The 18,159-nt window shown below is 42.0% G+C and overlaps 2 long non-coding RNA genes across 2 annotated transcripts; one reads left to right on the forward strand and one right to left on the reverse strand.

Annotated features, from left to right (window-relative positions):
* The first annotated feature begins 7,835 nt into the window (after positions 1-7,835).
* LOC133457544 (uncharacterized) lies at positions 7,836-9,024 on the forward strand. Its single transcript, XR_009783864.1, has 3 exons — positions 7,836-8,030; positions 8,696-8,823; positions 8,980-9,024. It is a non-coding gene; the product is annotated as an uncharacterized LOC133457544 (long non-coding RNA).
* A 3,495-nt stretch (positions 9,025-12,519) lies between these two features.
* Positions 12,520-13,550, reverse strand: LOC133457548 (uncharacterized). The gene is made up of 3 exons (XR_009783866.1): positions 13,427-13,550; positions 12,707-12,750; positions 12,520-12,594 (listed from the first exon to the last, which is right to left on the reverse strand). It is a non-coding gene; the product is annotated as an uncharacterized LOC133457548 (long non-coding RNA).
* Positions 13,551-18,159: the final 4,609 nt, after the last annotated feature.

An 18,159-nucleotide genomic window follows, 5' to 3' on the forward strand; every position in this document is an offset into this window, starting at 1 on the left:
TAATTTCAACATTAACAACATTTAATGATTTTAATGCTTTGTCTAGATCCACATTACACACATCAGTTTTGTCCTGTATTGTTAAATGTTATAACAGCAAATTTAATCAAAAGATTGTTATGTAGGGTAAAATTGCTAGCTCCACAACCAACCCTCCTCCTTTATCCGGGCTTGGGACCGGCAAAGGGACCCAAAAGAAAAAGAGAAACGTTTACATTCACATCCCGCTCTGCAAGCCAGCAGCGGCTTTGCGCAAGCGCATTTCATTTGAAGTCTGGACGGAGAGTGGTGAGGGTCTCCTCTCTGCTCTGCTCTGCCCATCATATAAGTCTCCAATAACACCAGAAAAAGTTGCTAGATTTGTCGCTAGTCGCTTTTTTGAAAAAAAGTCGCTATATCGGTCTGAATAGTCGCTAAATCTAGCGACAAAGTCGCTAGAGATGTGTAGAGATGTGCGAGGTGTGGGGGAGACCATGAGTACAGAGAATGTGGAACAGGGGTACAACCAAAATGTTGTAATTATGGAGGAGCCCATAATGTGGCTTATGGGGGATGTGAGGTCATGAAAAGGGAGAATGACATTCAAAAATTGAGGGTGGAAAGAAAGATATCATATGCTGAAGCTGCAAGGGTGTCAAAGGGGCAAAGTGATGGAGCTAATGAACAAGGAGCAATGGGAAGTCAAGGGGCAACAATGGGAAGACACACACTCCTCCACAGAAATGTTGTGGAAAAAAGGGACTTGGTAACATTAATTGCAGGGGTGGTCAACAGTACAGCAGAAGTAAAATCAAAAAGTGAGAAAATCCAGCTGATTGTTAAAGCAGCAGTACATCATTTGGGACTAGTGGGACTGACATGGGAAGAAGTGAGGGACAACCTCACTAATCAGTCAAGTCAGGAAACACCATGGGTTGGATAATACTAATAATGGTAATAATCCTACAATGGAATGCAAGGAGCTTACTGGCTAATGGTCAGGAATTCAAGCATTTCATTAAAAAAGATGGCTGAAAAACCGGATGTAATGTGTGTGCAGGAAACGTGGCTAAAACCAAGTCTAGATTTTGTGGTACACGGATATACAGTAATAAGGAATGACAGAAGTAAAGGGGGAGGAGGAGGTTGTGCCACATTGATCAAACAAGACATTCCATATAGGTTACTGGAAAAGGGAGTGGATCAGGAATATATAGTAGTGGAAGTATGGGAAAGAGAGGAGAAAGTGGTGATAATCAATGTGGCAGAGTGGAGGAGCTGCAGCCACTCAGGCTGACGGGACACAGCTGTGGCCCGTCAGTCTCTCCACCCTGCCAGCCTTATAAGAGGAGAAGCTGCTGCTGAGACGGGTGTTGGACTGGGAAGCTGCTGGTGATCTGTGTTCAGACTGAAGCTGAAGCTGCTGGTATGCTGATGTGCACGTGTTGGAGGTGCTTTGCGTGAATAAAAGGGTCTGCACTAAACTCCGTGTCCTTCTCCATCCTGTCGGTCGGCCCCGTGGCACTCACACTGCTACATCAACTACTACAATCCATGCAAAAGGTTGGATTTGGATAGCCTATTAAGGATAACAGGACAAGACAGAAGTAAGGTAGTTTGGTGTGCGGATTTCAATGCTCACAGCACGGTGTGGGGAGGGTTGCAAACAGACACGAATGGACAGGTGATCGAAGATTTGATGGGTGAAAGGGATTTGGTATGTGTGAATGATGGCAGAGGAACTAGAGTGAACATTGCAGCAGGTACTGAGTCAGTCTTGGATATAACTTTAGTGTCTAACATTATGGCTGGGATTAGTGAATGGGAGGTTTGGACAGCATCAACAATATGTAGCGATCACTACCCAGTCTTATGCATGGTGGGGGAGAGAGTAGAAGTGGGAGTGAGTGGGGAGGTCGCAAAGTGGGTATTTCAGAAAGCAGAATGGGATGAGTTTCAGAGACTGAGTGAGGAAGCAATGAACAGGGTAGAAATGTCTGGAGATATTTGACATAAATAATCAGGTGACGTCAGCAATTGTGGGGGCAGCAGATGGCGCTATACCTAAGAGTAAAGGCAAGAGGAACAGGAAGCTGGTACCATGGTGGACAGAAGAATGTCATCAGGCTGTTAACACTAGGAACAAAGCATTCAGACAACTTAAAAGGACACATAACATGCAGAATTTGGTTCAATACAAAAAGACACAGGCAGTGGTGAGGAGAACAATACGTCAAGCCAAGAGGACAAGTTGGAGGAACTTCTGTGACGAGATAGGGAGAACTACACCAGTGGGAGAAGTGTGGGGAATGATAAAGAAGATGGGAGGGGACAGAAGGGAATGGGACTATCCGGTCATAACATCTGAGGAGGAGACAGCAGTAACCAACAGGGATAAAGCAGAGATCATGGCCAAGGCGTTTGTCAAAGTGCACAGCTCAGAAAACCTGTCAGAGGAAGGGAGACAGAGAAGAGAAAGAACAATGACTCACTATCCAGGGGTGTTAAACAGAAGGGAAAATACAGCGGGTGTGATTGATGAGCCATTTACCTTAGCAGAGATGATGAGGGCTATTAAAAGATCACGTCCAACTTCTCCAGGGAAAGATCAGGTGTGCTACAGATGGGTAAAGTTACAGCCATGTTAATTTAGCACCATCTGTACATCATGCTAAAGCATTTGGGGAAGGGTGCATTAGTGAAGTTGTTGCATCTTTATAACAGAGTGTGGGAGGAGGGAAGGTTACCAGGAGCCTGGAAGGAAGCAGTGGTGATTCCAATAAGAAAACCTGGCAAGGATCCATCCAAACCCACAAGTTACAGGCCTATAGCATTAACTTCAAATTTATGCAAAGTAATGGAAAGATAACAGAAAGGTTGTCATATGAACTTGAAAAGAGGGGGCTTTTGGCAGGTTATCAGAGTGGCTTCAGGAAAGGCAGACATACTATGGATTCAGTGATAAGATTAGAGTCAGAAATACGGAAGGCCCAGGCAAACAAAGAGTCAGTTATTGCAGTGTTTTTTGATATTGAGAAAGCCTATGATATGATGTGGAAGGAGGGGTTATTGATAAAGATTCACAAGATGGGTGTTGGAGGGAGGACTTTCAATTGGGTAAAGGATTTTATTGTTTGGAAGGAAAATTCAGGTACGCATTGGGCCAGACATGTCAAATCAATATACATTTGGAAATGGTACACCTCAAGGGAGTGTGATAAGCCCACTACTCTATATCATCATGATCAATGATATATTCTCAAAAGTACCGGAAGATATAAGCAGGTCACTTTCTGCTGACGACGGGGCCTTGTGGAAGAGAGGAAGGAACATGAAACATGCAGTAAAGAAAGTTCAAGGTGCAATTGATGAGATGGTGGAGTGGGGGTATGATTGGGGGTGCAGGTTTTCAGTGGAAAAAACACAAACAGTATTCTTCACCAGGAAAAGAATTGAGGAAGGAATGAGACTGAGGATGTATGGGGAAACGTTAGAAAGGGTTGGCACGTTTAAGATTTTGGGAATTTTATTTGATTCACAGTTAACATGGGCGGACCACATTAGGAGAGTGGAGGGAAAATGTAAAAAAGTGATAAATGTTATGCTAATTTACAGGGACATAAGGGTTCTCATCCCACGAAGGGGGTCCTGCAGGAGTGCTGGGAAGATGGGAGGAGCCAGAGATGCAACTTTGCTCGGGTGGCAAATGATGAAGCAAAAGTGTTTGGAGTGAACAATATGAGTATAAATCCAACAGTAGTCCTTCCCTCAGTGGCTCCGTGGATGCTTGTGTGGCCTGAGGTTGATTTGGGTTTGTTAGAGCTTAAAAGGAAGGAAAACTGTTTGAATAATTTGGTGGGTGCATTCAACTTCCATATAATGAGTAAGTATAGTGAATTTACACTTGTATTTACAGATGGGGCAAAACAACCTAAGACAGGAGTGACAGGGTTTGGGGTGGCGGTACCAGGAAAAGGAATAGGGATCAATAGAAGAACATCCGATAAATTAGCAGTGTATACAGTGGAAATGGTGGCAGTGTTGGTTGCATTACGGTGGGTGGAGGAAGCTGGTTTAGTCAAGGTATTAGTGTGTTCAGATGCATCGTCAGTACTTGCAAGCTTGAGGTCATTTCGTTCTAACAGCCGTCAAGATATATTGTATTCAGTCCTTTAGTCAGTCACTAGAATTGTTCATCAGGGAGGTCAGGTGAGGTTTCTGTGGGTTCCAGCACATGTAGGGGTGAGCGGTAATGAAAGGGCAGACAAGTTGGCTAAGAGGGCTTTACAGAAAGGTGAAGTAGAAATGCATCTTAGTATTAGTAAGGCAGAGGTAAAAAGCGTGATCTGGGAAAGGACTAATAGTATGTGGCAAGAGATGTGGGATCAGGAGGAGAGAGGGAGGCATTTCTATCAGGTACAAAAGAGTGTAAGAGGAGGAAGGATGAGTAGTGGATACAGGAGAGAGGAGACGGTTATGACAAGGATGAGGTTGGGGCATACTGCACTAAATAAAACACTTAGGGCCAAATCCACAAAAGGATTGCGCGGCTTTTGCGGCCGCTAAACCGGTGCAAATGAGACAAAAAGAGAGCATCTGATTCACAAAGCACCCGCAAAGGGCGAATTGCTCCACAAACTGCGCTGCCAAGCAAATAGTGTCATGGTGCGCCTGTGCCATTTGCATGCATGTAAATTAGGTAATATTCATACATTCGTCGCAAAATTGCCCCCTTTCTATGCAAATAAGCCTCATTGCAAAAACCGTCTAATTCACAAAGGCCAGCGCTATTTGCCACACGCAAAAATAGTGGAGCAAATACCGTCCTTTCGAAGCGTGTATTAACTGAGTGCAAACTCACTCCTCACTCCCCTCTGTCTCTGTTTCTCTCTCTCTTCAATATCATTCAAGCCTGTGTGATACTGAATGATATTAAGGGTGATCTACAGTCAGACATGACTGTAGCAGTCAGATCAAGTGGGGTTGTGGACTTATCTCGGATTTAAAAATAAAAATAACAGGACGGAGCTCAGGATTCATCCATACAGTAAGGGGCTGCTTTATTACAAACAATTCGACCATATAAAAATATAAATCTAGAATGTGTGTGTTTAACAGCTGACCTGTAGGTGTGTGTAGCAAAACACAGAACATGAATTACCGTCAGATCCTGATCTGATCCCGATCCGGTGTTAATGAAGTTACTGCAAAACTTTATGGGCGTGTTTGCGCCGGCATATCATTAGAGCAAAATCTTTTGTGAATAGGACCTTAAAGCGGGGCAAATTGTGGGCGCAAATGCGGCACAAATCTGACCATGCATGTGCAGAAATAATCCATCACATTGCCGAGGAAATGCAGCGCAAATTCACCTGCAATATTACAGAAATGGATTCACGGGTGTCAATCACCATTGATGAAAGCACTGTTCATGGCTTGGCCTATCTAATAATCTACGCCAGATGTGATGTCAGCGGTAAGGGGGATGTAGAAAATGTTTTTCTGGATCTAGTGGAACTAACAGATGGGCTCGATGCTGAATCAATTTTTAATTCCTTGATGGAGAGTCTACATGAAGCCGGATTAGACGATGACTTTTTTAAGACGCACCTGATCAGCATTGCCACCGACGGAGCTGCAGTGCTCACGGGAAAAAACAGTGGGCTCATCGTCCCACTCCAAGAAAAGTTTCCAAATGTGCAGTCTGTTCACTGCCTGGCGCACATCTTCTTCTCTTCTGGCATCCAGCTTTTAGGTGCATTACCGCCACCTTCTGTTCCGGAGTGTGGACCAAACCGCAGTTTCCCTATCACCTGATAAAACCAATAATTATTACACCTCCCACACCGACCTCACCTATATTCCCCTTATTACTCTATCCCTGCCTATCATACACCCCCGTCTCCCTTAAAAAACCTGTGCTCTCTCACCCATATTTAATAACCCTTTCAGTGTAAAATCCTGTATCCCTAAATCCTTCAATCTATTCACCATCTCCTCTCTCTGCACCTCATACCTCCTACAGCTCAAAACTACGTGCTCTACTGACTCCTCCTCCCCACACCCCTCACATAACCCTGTTTGGTGCTTCCCTATCAGTTTAAGGGCCAAATCCACAAAGAATAGATTGCACCCGCAAATAGCGCTGTGAATTGCGCCACACACACACACACGCACACACACACACACACACACACACACACAATCTGAAGTTTGTGTTTACTGTTAGTTAGTTGTTTTTGTGTAGTTTAGCCATCAGAATTTATCCTAAGTGTTGTTTTATCATCTTTTAACACCTGGGTAAAAAAATTTTGATTAATTTGAATGAGAGAAGTTGTTTGTGTTTATTTTATACATACCGTATTTTCGCGACCATATGGCGCACTGTGTGGAAAGGCGCACCCTCAGTTTTGTGTGTCATTTTTGGTGTTAAAACACACATATGGCGCACCGACCCAAAAGGCGCCGTCTACGGAGACGGAGCTGCACACACACGCGTTGCAAAACACACGCGCTAAAAATACAGCAGAAGCAAAACTTAGTTTGATATTTTATTTCACTTTTCACATCAATCAAACCCTTCAAAGGTTCATATTCTGTTTCTGCATTAAAGAATTTAAAAAAACCACCGGGTTGCTGCACAAACCTGTCTCAGCCACTGATCATCTCCTCATCCATCCAGCCCTTTTCATTTCACTCTGGCTGGAAAAGTCTCTTTAGGGAACGCTTTTCTTTTAAAAATCCCGACCGCGGCGGTCCCGGGTCCCGCTCCCCGTTTGCTCCCTCGCGCTGGACCGGGTCCCGGGTCCCGGTCCGCCCCCCCCCGCGCTGGTCCCGCGGCGGTCCCGGGTCCCGCGTACCGGGACCCTCGCGCTGGACCCGCTCACACACACGCGCTGTCGGGGAGCCGGTACCGGGGTTTGTATCCGACAGGAGCTCCGTTAATTCATCTGCGCCAGTCCGAATTTCCAGACCTGTCTCAGCTTCTTGATCACCATCATCCCTTCATCCAGCCCCCTCTTTTCATTCACCCTTATAATGACTCCGGCTGGAAACGTCTTATGCAAAGTTTTTCTTTTAAAAATCACCATAAGTTTCTGTCCATCAGCTGCGCCAGTCCAGCACCACATAGGCTACATGAGAATCTGTGTGTCGCGCCGCGAATACACACACGCGCATGTCGGGATCCGGTACCGGGTTTGTAACCGACAGATTTGGCTGCAAATCTCGGAGAGTGAAGCTGATCTGACCTGAGACAGACCCCAGAAATCTCTGCTCTTAAAGCGGCCGGGAACCAGGTCATCGGACCCGCTTGGGGAACCAGGAAGTCGGCTGCAGCAGCGCGCATCACCGCGCTGCTGCATCGGTTCCCGACATGCAAAACACACGCGCGCTGCAGAACACTCACACACAAGTGTGCTTATTTAAATAGAGCGGAGCAAAACTTAGTTTGATTGTATTTTATTTCACTTTACACATCAAGCAAATCCTTAAAAGTCTTCATCATCTGTTTCGCATTAAACAGCTCAGTGGATGGTCTCATTCAGCTTCACCCGCCCCCTTCTCTTTTTACCTTCTCATGGTGGCCGACCTGACATTACCGTAATTCAGGTAATAGACACGGCGCACCGTTTCTTAAAGGAGCTTGGGGCTGTTTTTTTTTTTTTCAAAATGTGCTGCAAGTCGGTCCCGATTTTCCCGCGCTGGGCTGCGGATGTGACGTGACATGATGCTGTATGCGCGTTCTCGACGGCGCTGGGCTTAGATTCAGGAAGAAGACGAGCGCGGTGGATCCAAACTTCTGTTTGGGTAGACATGGATTCTTCCACAGCCGGGAAACGACCCAGCGCCACTCAAAGCCCACTAAAAAGTGCTACCAAGAAGAAAACGAAGCCTTTATCAGAGACAAGTCGCGAGTCGAAAAGAAATTACGAGTTAACACGGATAAGCAAACGAGTAAACATTGGATATGCGTTTGAGTCATGGAGGCAGCTTCAACTTGAACTGGGACTGAAAACAGATGCTGACATGGCTCATTTCCTACTGACCAGGTAAGATAACATTGTAAGTCTGATTTAGAGCTTGATTTGAAAATCACATGAGATTACCAAGGAGTCGGAGTGGCCTAACGTGCTAAGTAGCGTTAGCCGCAAAGAAGTAACTTAGTCCACAGCTGTGGAGCATACTTGTTTGTTGTTGTGTAGTAACATTAGCCGCTTACACATATCAACCCCAAGCCTCTCACACTATATCAACCGTAATGGCAAAAAGCTCACTTTCCATACATTCATTTATTCATCGCTCCGTTCATTCACTATTCATTCTCCGGTCTTTCTCCGTATTTTGTATTGCACAAGACTCGGTTCATCATCATCATCATTATAGTTTTTGTTTTTGCAGGCAAAAGTATTTAGCCATGTTTGTTCTGACCGAAAATGAAAGACACAAAGGTAGCTAATGCCGCGTTCCATTTACTTCGGAGATCGGAACTGGGAACTGGGAATGGCAGCCATCTTGGAATGGTAACTCGGGGGTGGTGAAGACTCTCCCACTTTCCCAGTAGGAAATCCCACTTCGAGGGGCATTCCAGTTGAAAATTCCGACTGGGAACTGGGAAATTCTGACTTCCGAGGACAAATGGAACGCAGCATTAGTTACAGCCAGCTTGTTTACATATGCGGTCTGACTAAGAGTGTAAAATGTTGTTTTTTTTAAGATATAAGAAGAAGGACCCCCCTGAAGCAGCTACTCTGGGAAGTATGGAGAGGAAAGTCTCAACACCCAGCAAGGGAAAAGCTGCTAAACTCTGTCATCGGTTATCTCCAATTGAACCTGTGTCTGAGGGTATGAGAGTATGTTTTTAGTTAGACAAACATTGAAAAAAAATGACTAAAACAGCATAAAGTGCTGATATTACATTACACATAGTAATCATGTATTTAGCCACACTTGACAACTACACAAACATCACTGATTACATTCTTGACATTGTCTTGACAGGGAGGCAATGAGTGAGGACCAAGCTTTGGATCCTTTGGAAGAAAGGTAAATGTGTTCATGACAAATGCTATAGTACATTTATTTATTTATTTATTTATTTATTTTATTTATAATCCAGGGCAGGTTTGTGGTATTTGTTGAGTGAGTTTAGGGGAGATGGATTTTGCTCCATTTTTGCTTTGTAGTAACGATACTAGGGGTGGGACGATACGGGTAAGTCCCAATTCGATACTTTGGCGATATGTGGCCCAGGATATCGATAATATCACGATATTTTCGATATTCGATATATCGATATATCGATATATCGGTAAGAGCGATATATCACGATATATGGGACTGAAAAAGAAAAAATACCTATAAAAAGGAAAACGTCTGTAGTTATGCATTTATTCAATGCTAAAACTTCATACAAGAAAGTGCATTTGTATATTTCCTCACTGTCTCCTAGGCTTGTAAATGTAAACACTGTACAGCTGGACAAATTAAAGTGCATGAACATTAATAACATGTTTTATATAAACCAAGACAGTGCACTGCTTTGTTTCTAATACTGAAAAGTCAGTAAGCAACTTAATTTTGCACAGTACCTCACTGCCTCCTAGGGCTGGGTATCTATTAAAATGTCAAGAATTGATCCGATTCTTAAGATTCAGAATCTATTATCACCATTTGATTCGATTTGATCCGATATTGATGTGGATTAGTGTTATTAAAAAAAATGTTTGCGCTGTTGCCTGAATTATATGACTGTAAAATAACTAGTGAAATAATACTTTCACAAATAAATATTGTGAAATAACTAAGAAATAACTCAAATAGGCTTTTCAATATGCCTTCTTTTCCAATATCCTTTTAGCCTGTCTAATTTATTCTGTCACCACACACACATATTGCCATGAAGCATCAGGCATTTTTCACTTATCATGACAAACTGTATCCGATAACAGAAGAAACCAAACAAGCTATAATAAATATAAATAATATGAACTTCATTGAACTAATATAACATTTTGAAATTTAAGCTGAAATATCCAAAGCATGAACACTGGTTGTGCACGGGTGGGCGTGTGTCTGTGTGTCCGTGTCGTGTGTGAAGGCTGATTTATGGTTCCGCGTTACACCAACGCAGATTTACGCCGTAAGGTACGCGGCGACACGCACCGTACTGTACGCGTCGCCGCGTACCCTACGGCGTAGGCTCTGCGTTGGTGTAACGCGAGCCGCTCTCCTCACGTGGAGCGCGAGCGGAGCGGGGTCCGTTTCTTAACGCAGCTGGTTGTCTGTGTGAGCGGACATTAACGCACATGGCAGCTTAAACACCAGTAACTTCCAGCATTAACAGTGCTGCTCAGCCCGCTGTCTGTACGAAGTAACCCGTGGTTCTGTATTTTCTGAGCTGGTTTCTCAGGCGGCCGCTTTGATATGTTTGTTTTGTTCACGAGGGCAGCGGGGGCGGGCGGGGCAGAGCTTGAACAATAGTGCGGTGACAACCGCGTAAACCATTATGTGTGGTAATAAAATATCGATATTAGCCGACAGTATATCGATTATTTATTGAAACAGAGAGCACAACAATATATTGAAATATCGATTTTTTTTCCCACCCCTAAACGATACCAGTAATAATCTTTATGAACATACTTGTATTGTCTGTAGTTTCAAATCCATGGATCTTGCAGTGGATGCTATTATACTGGATGAGGAACGAGCGAACAACTTGCTCAACAGTGTGTGAGTTGAAAAATTCAACAAATCTCCACATCTTTTCATCTCCAATGTCTACTTTATTGCACATTCATGTTTATATTTTGGTTTTTTGATTACAGAATAGAACTGGATGTAAATGGTTCCAATCCAACAGTAAATTAATAAGATTTTTTTATATTAGCAGAACAGCTATAGTATCAGTATGAAACCTGACACATTACAAATCATAAAAAGATGGAATTATAACAATAATCTTCTAAAGTTTTAGCTTTGTTTTACATTACAGGTCAACTTCAGAACTGGAGAGTTTCCAGAACTGCATCTTGATGTATGCTGGAAAAAGGTAATTTGATTTTGTGATGATTTATTCAGTCTTTATTATAATTACTGATTTGAAATTATTGATTTATCCTGGTCCCATACAAATGAAAAGACATGTGACAAGCGAGCCTTATGCCCAAGAGGATGGAAGAATTTATTTGGTTGAACTTATATTACTTCTGTTGTCTCCTCCCACTCCACGCACACACAGGTTTGCCTTCTCTCCTCCGGTTTATGAAGCAAGTTGTCTTCTCGCTGCTTTAGATTACAACCACCACAATCACCGACCAGATTACATTGACCGGAATAATGAGTTATCGTAAGTCTTACATTTTATTGATGTACAGGACAACTGAATAATACTGAATATCTTGAAACTGGCCTTCGTCAGGACAGAAGTGAAAACTTCTTCTTCTTTCTTTCTTTTTTCACTTCTGTCCTGACGAAGGCCAGTTTGGCTGAAACGCGTAGACACGCTTTTAATAGATTAGCCATGCACCAATAAAAGCATTTTAATTAACCTTACCCTCAGAAGTGCCTCAGTTTTCTGTCTACAACATTTTATGGATCTCCCCAAATGAAGAGCACCTGAGGGATACACTTTTTGGCAATACCCAAGCAGCACTCCATGCACATGTTCCTGTCTGAAAATAATTGTTGTTGTTGTGGAGCTCAGGTCAAACAATACCTCTTTGAAATCTTCTGCTCACTATCACCATTTGTAATACACTGCTAATTCATTTTCAAGTCAGGAACTTCCATTTCTAAATGGTAAAATTATTTGCACCAAGCAATTATTTATATCTGATATCCCAAGGTTATTGAAAATAACAATCACCAGATTAGATTATGAGGCATTTTTGTTTGTTCTAATGCTACTGTTCTCTTCTCTCCATAAAGGCCTCAGCTACATGAAGCAAGAAAGGGAGAAGACAAGACAGTATTATCTTCCACACATTTTTTATTATGAACATATAAATAAATAATAAAAAAAAATTCAACAACGTGCATTTCCAATAAATAATGAAAATAAAAAATATATATTGCACATAACTGTTTTATCTTTTAGTCAGCCACCCTAAATGGGGCTTCCTTGTATCCCGTGTACTGCCCAAATGGGTCGGGAAATTTAGCCCTGATTCTTAGGACACAGCAGCTTGGTATTGGTCTCCGGTTGCCTCCTCCCAGACGCCCATGTTGCCAGATGGTGAATTGCCGGTAGACAGCGAACCGAAACTCTCGATTGTCACTGCCCACTTCTTGACTGTCCTCCAGAGCGAAGATGTCGTTCCACGTCATCCTCACCAGACGCAGCATACCCTCATCCAGACAGTACAGCTCCAGGTGGGCACTCCTGCTCAGACAGTGGTCTGGAGCCTGCCGACAGCACAGGTTTTCCAACTGTGTTGGCATGCGTCGGCAGTTCAAGCAGGTGCACCACGCAGGCTGCCCTGTGTCTGGATGATGTGGTCCTGGTGTCTGGTGCCGGAACTCGAGGGTGTCCAGCATCACCCCTGGAAGACGAGTCACCACCGACTGAAGGAGGACATCCCTCTCCTCCTGGCTCAGATGCTGTAAAGCCGTCTAGAAATTGATCAAGGAAATAGATTTACAGAGATAGATTAATATTTCAAGTATGTGTGCTCCTAGACTCATTCATATAACAAGATTATTATAAATAATAGCTATAACCAACCTGCATCTCAGCTAAGCTGGCAGCTCGAAGCTCGAATCAAAATCCTGAAACAGAAACAATGACAATAAGAACATATGTATTATCCGCAAAGGAATGTTATGACTTTATTTGATGTAATTTTTATTCAGATTCAACATTGACATTTTTCTCTTTCTTGTATTTACGTTGTCATGGTGCAGTGCTATTGATAGCATTCATATTGTCATATGATGGAAATGGTTTCACAAATTATCTCAGTAACTTGACACAATAAATGAGACATCACACATTGGATGCTGTTTCATGATAGTTCAGCCTGCAAAGTGAAAAAGGTGACAACGTACAAAACTAAAACCCTCTTCATTCACTTCTACTACCTAGCCTGTTGACAAAAAAAATGAATGTACCCAAAAGGTGACTTGTTTGCAGGTTACTGCAAACTTACCTCATTATATTACTCATCAGCTTTTTAGCAAGCATTGTACTAACTATGTTGGCAATTAGCAAAGTCTGAATTTGGCTGCAGACACAAAGCTAAATGCTCGTAAAATACAACCAGAGGAGGAAAGTAAGCTTCACTCATCAGTAACAAAACAATAAGGCTTATTGGCTCGTGAAATGTTTTACTCACCATTTGGCCAGTGAAAGGTAAACTTACATTACAACCGTCATTTTGCTAAATAAATATCCTAATGTCAAGGAAATAAAGTTAGACTAAAATGAACATTGTTAGTTACTTACTTCGTCGCTTGACATGATTGACGAGGTTTTGCACACGTCACTATCACAACTCAGTGCTGTGAGGGGTCTGTGCGCGCTCCCGTGCCGGCTTCACTGTTGGCTGCAGTACCCCAACGGCCGCCGTGGTGAGGGTGGCGATAGAGAGTCTCATTTTTAAAAAGCAGCCGCAAGCTCCTTTAAGGCGCCCGGCACATTAAAAAAAAAAAAAAAAAAAAAAAGTTGCGCCTTATGGTCGCGAAAATACGGTATTTGTCACAACTGCTGGTTGCAAAGGTCTGTGCTCGGACTCCTCCCTTCACTATTATTCTGAGGAATAACTTACCTTGAGACTGATTTTCCCGTTTAGTTATCATTTTCCTGATTAAGTCAGGTGGTGCCCCGTTTTGATTAATTCATTTTGATAATTCAATTTGATAAATAATCTACTTTATTAATTATTAATAATTGTCGAAGGATAATTATTAATAACTCTTTGATAACCAGCAACCCCACAACGTACCGTGTAAGCCTTCTACCACGTTTTTAGGATAGTTTAGTTGTGTTTATTTTAAGGCAACTCTTGTTCAGCACACGAAGAGCTGCTATCACCACTGAAGCTCAGTTCAGAATGAGCTCGGCTCATCAGCTGCACTCACTGACTACGTTTACATGCAGTCTAAATTGGGGTTATTGCTAATATTCTGGTTACTGAAACATTCAGAATATTCCGTTTACATGGTAATTAATCATTCAGGATATCTGGATCAAACCAGCGACGCACGGAGAACATCATGACACAATTACCGTCATCCCACTTCTTCTTCCTGTATCCAAATTCAAAACAAATGCTGCTTTGCGCAACTTTTCTCTCACCGTCTTGTAAATCTGGCTATCCCAGTACTTTCTACCGTCTACAAATGCAGAAATGTTCATATCCTTCATTACATTTATGAAGTGATTAGTCTCCTCCTGGTCTTGGTTTCTCCGTGTTTAGAAGAACTTCCTGGACTCAAAAGACCAGGATTCCTTGTGAACAGAGCATGCGCAGAAAACAAATTCCTGTTCCGTTTGATGGGGATATTGCGTTTGGTGTTTACATGACCAAATATTCGGGTTTTAAAAGGAGTAACCCAGGGCTCATATTCGGGTTATTAAAAACCCAAATATGCGCAAATTCGGGTTATTCAAAGGGGTTATTGGTGTTTACATGGCCGTGCAAATTCAGGTTATTGCCAATATTCGAGTTTTAAAAGGGTTATTTACTGCACGTAAACGTAGTCAATGTGCCCACCACCAATTAGGAGGAGGCCTGGCTCTGCTGCCCCTACAGCAGGTACTGAAGTACTGAAGGACATACACACACAGATACAATGTTGCTCAAAAGAAACACACATGGTACATATTATTTTTTAGAAACCCAATAAAATAAAAATATAACAAATGACCATTTCTGGCTACAAAGGGGATGTCTAAAACTTCAAGTAAAAACAGCAAGTATGTTGTGTTAATGGAAAAAAACTAGGACCTTTGGCTTCATTTGATTCACTACAACGCTGTCTTAACTGTAGTAAACGGGTATTTGTAAGATTCTTTACTGTTAAAAGCACTTTTTTTCTTTATACATTCCTGCACATACTGTTTAGTTTTGGTTGTTAACTCCAACTTTTTCCATAATAAATACAGAATCAACTTCTCTTTTCACCTTACATTCATATATGCTGAGATTCATGAGCAGGTTATTATTTGTTATTATTTTATGTGGAACTACATAAAAACAGTTCATACGTTGGAGAAATTGCAGAATAATTTCGGCATCTAGTGTTTACTTAGATCAAATCTTTTGGAAAAATGCATTCATTTCAGTGAAATCTTTGTACATTCTGTTCCTTCAAAGACTTTCACTTAGACGTTTGCATTTAATTTTTTTTGTTTTGTTTGTATTACATTATATTACATTAATATTAATATGGTGAGGGTGGGGCCCCACACATCCTCCACTCGAACACTCAGCACTGGCTATCCCCAGGGCTGCGTGCTCAGCCCCTTCCTGTTCACGCTGTACACACACGATTGTGCCCCCCTCCACCACTCCAACATCATCGTCAAGTTCGTCGATGACACAACAGTGGTGGGTCTCATCTCTGGCGGCGACGAGACAGCGTACAGGGAGGAGGTCCAGAGACCGGTGACCTGGTGTTCAGCCAACAACCTCTTGCTGAACACCAGCAAAACCAAGGAGATGGTGATGGACTGGAGGAAGAAGAGAGCTGACCACGTCCCGCTGCAGATCAACGGGGTGTGTGTGGACAGAGTTTCCTCCTTCAGGTTCCTGGGAGTCCATGTGTCTGATGACCTGGCATGGCACACCAACCCAGCAGCGGTGGTCAACAAAGCCCAGCAGTGACTGCATTTCCTGAGATTGCTCAGGAAGTGCAACGTGCAGCCCGAGCTCATGCAGTGCTTCTACCGGTCGGCAGTGCAGAGTGTGCTGACTTTTGGCATCACAGTGTGGTATGCCGGCCTCACTGTGAAGGACAAGACAGCTCTGCAGGGGGTCATAGAAGCGGCCCAGAAGATCGTCGGCCGCCCCCTGCCCTCCCTAAATGACATTGCAGACTCTCAGGGGCTGAAAAGGGCTAAAAGGATTTTGCAGGACCCATCTCATCCCGAGCACAGTCTTTTTGACCTGCTGCCCTCCGGCAGGAGGTACAGAGTCCTCAAGCAGCGGACGAACAGACTCAAAAACACCTACTATCCCTGGGCCATTAGATTGTTAAATAATACACAGCATAGCATAGCATAACATAACAGAACAGGTGTATTTTTTTTAATGATGTGGGAGTGATATATAAACAGACAACCAGACACACTCACACTCACACCGGGCAATTTAGAATCACCAATTAACCTAGCATGCATGTTTTTGGACTGTGGGAGGAAACCGGAGTGCCCGGAGGCACTTTAAAAACTCATATTATACATTTCTGTTTATTTCTGTTTATACATTTTATTTTATTCTATCTCTTATTTTATCTCTATACATTTGTTTGTTTTTATATTTTTATTTTTATTGTATTGCACCAATCACCACAACAAATTCCTTGTGTGTGTTAACAAACTTGGCAATAAACCCCTTTCTGATTCTGATTCTGATTCTGATGTCTAGGTCACAGTTTGTTGCACTTTATCCAGACGTTGTTTGTATTGCTTTTATGTTTTTATACTGTGCTTTTCATACTTATTTATTCCTCTTATTTTTGCTTCCTTTGCACTTTGGTTGGAACATCCCGACCAATCTCATTGTAACCTGAGCACAATGACAATAAAGTCTATTCTATTCTATTAGATAAGGCTTTATACACACACTAGTCACTACAGGGGACAGCTATCCAGGGGTTCTCCTGTATCACATTATTACGTTTGTATGGTTTAATTGCAAATAGGCGACTTCAGGGATCGTCAGAGAATCATCCAATTCTGTTCAATGGAGTGAAAAGGCTTATTAAAAAAAAGTTTTTATTTTACAAGTCAATGAGCAATTTTGTATTTTGAACTTCCTGTCATAAATTTTTTTATTTTGTATAACGACTGCATGATTTCTGCTCTGAAGTGTAAACAAAGCAAAAAATGAATGCAGCCTAGCGTTTCTATGAAAGTCAAACAAGTAAACATAAGTTTGTTTTTCTTTTTGTAACCCTGGGTCTCTTGGCGTTACAAATAATTTCCATGAGGCAAGACAAACATTTTTAAATGTTTGGATTTGCTAAATGATAAAATCTGTCCACGCTTTAGATCTTATTTCACTGATATGCAAGTACCGATCACCACAAAAACAAGGTCAGTTAGATATGGGGGAGCCCAATGTCCCAGTAATAGTGGAAAAATAGAAGCAAGAGATCCAGGCACTCGAGACTATGGAGGATTTTTTGTGCCAAAATTAAATAAATAAATAAATACATCATTAATTAATTAAAATGGGAATTAAATATATCATTAATTTATTAAATGTGTCATTAATTAATTAAAATTAGAATGAAATATGTTATTAATTAATTAAAATACAATTCATTTTAAGTAAAAATATATATTTATTATCTCAGCATTTAATTAATTAATGACACATTTAATTAATGATTTCGTGTTACGTGTGAATCATGAAATGTAAAACTGCATTTAATTAATTAATGACACATTTAATTAATGATTTCGTGTTGCTGAATCATGAAATGTAAATGTAAAACTGTCAGTTTCACTCGTCAAACTCAGTGGGCGGGGCTAACGCGAATCCAGCAGAGGAAGCACGCTACATGCTCGGGGTCAGCAGATCCTGTTCCACATACTCTGCAAGGTCGAAGATATCGCTCACCAACTCTCTACAAAGTTCACGAAAATCCTCCAAACTCACAGCTGCCATGTTTAGAACGGCTTCCTCTTCCACCTCCAGTTTCAGACCAAAGCAGTGGATTCCACTAGATTTGCGTTAGCCCCGCCCACTGAGTTTGACGAGTGAAACTGACAGTTTTACATTTACATTTCATGATTCAGCAACACGAAATCATTAATTAAATGTGTCATTAATTAATTAAATGCAGTTTTACATTTCATGATTCACACGTAAAACGAAATCATTAATTAAATGTGTCATTAATTAATTAAATGCTGAGATAATAAATATATATTTTTACTTAAAGGAGCTTGCGGCTGCTTTTTAAAAATGAGACTCTCTATCGCCACCCTCACCACGGCGGCCGTTG

This window comes from Cololabis saira, chromosome 2, assembly GCF_033807715.1.
Source record: "Cololabis saira isolate AMF1-May2022 chromosome 2, fColSai1.1, whole genome shotgun sequence".
In the NCBI taxonomy this organism is placed as follows: Eukaryota; Metazoa; Chordata; class Actinopteri; order Beloniformes; family Belonidae; genus Cololabis; species Cololabis saira.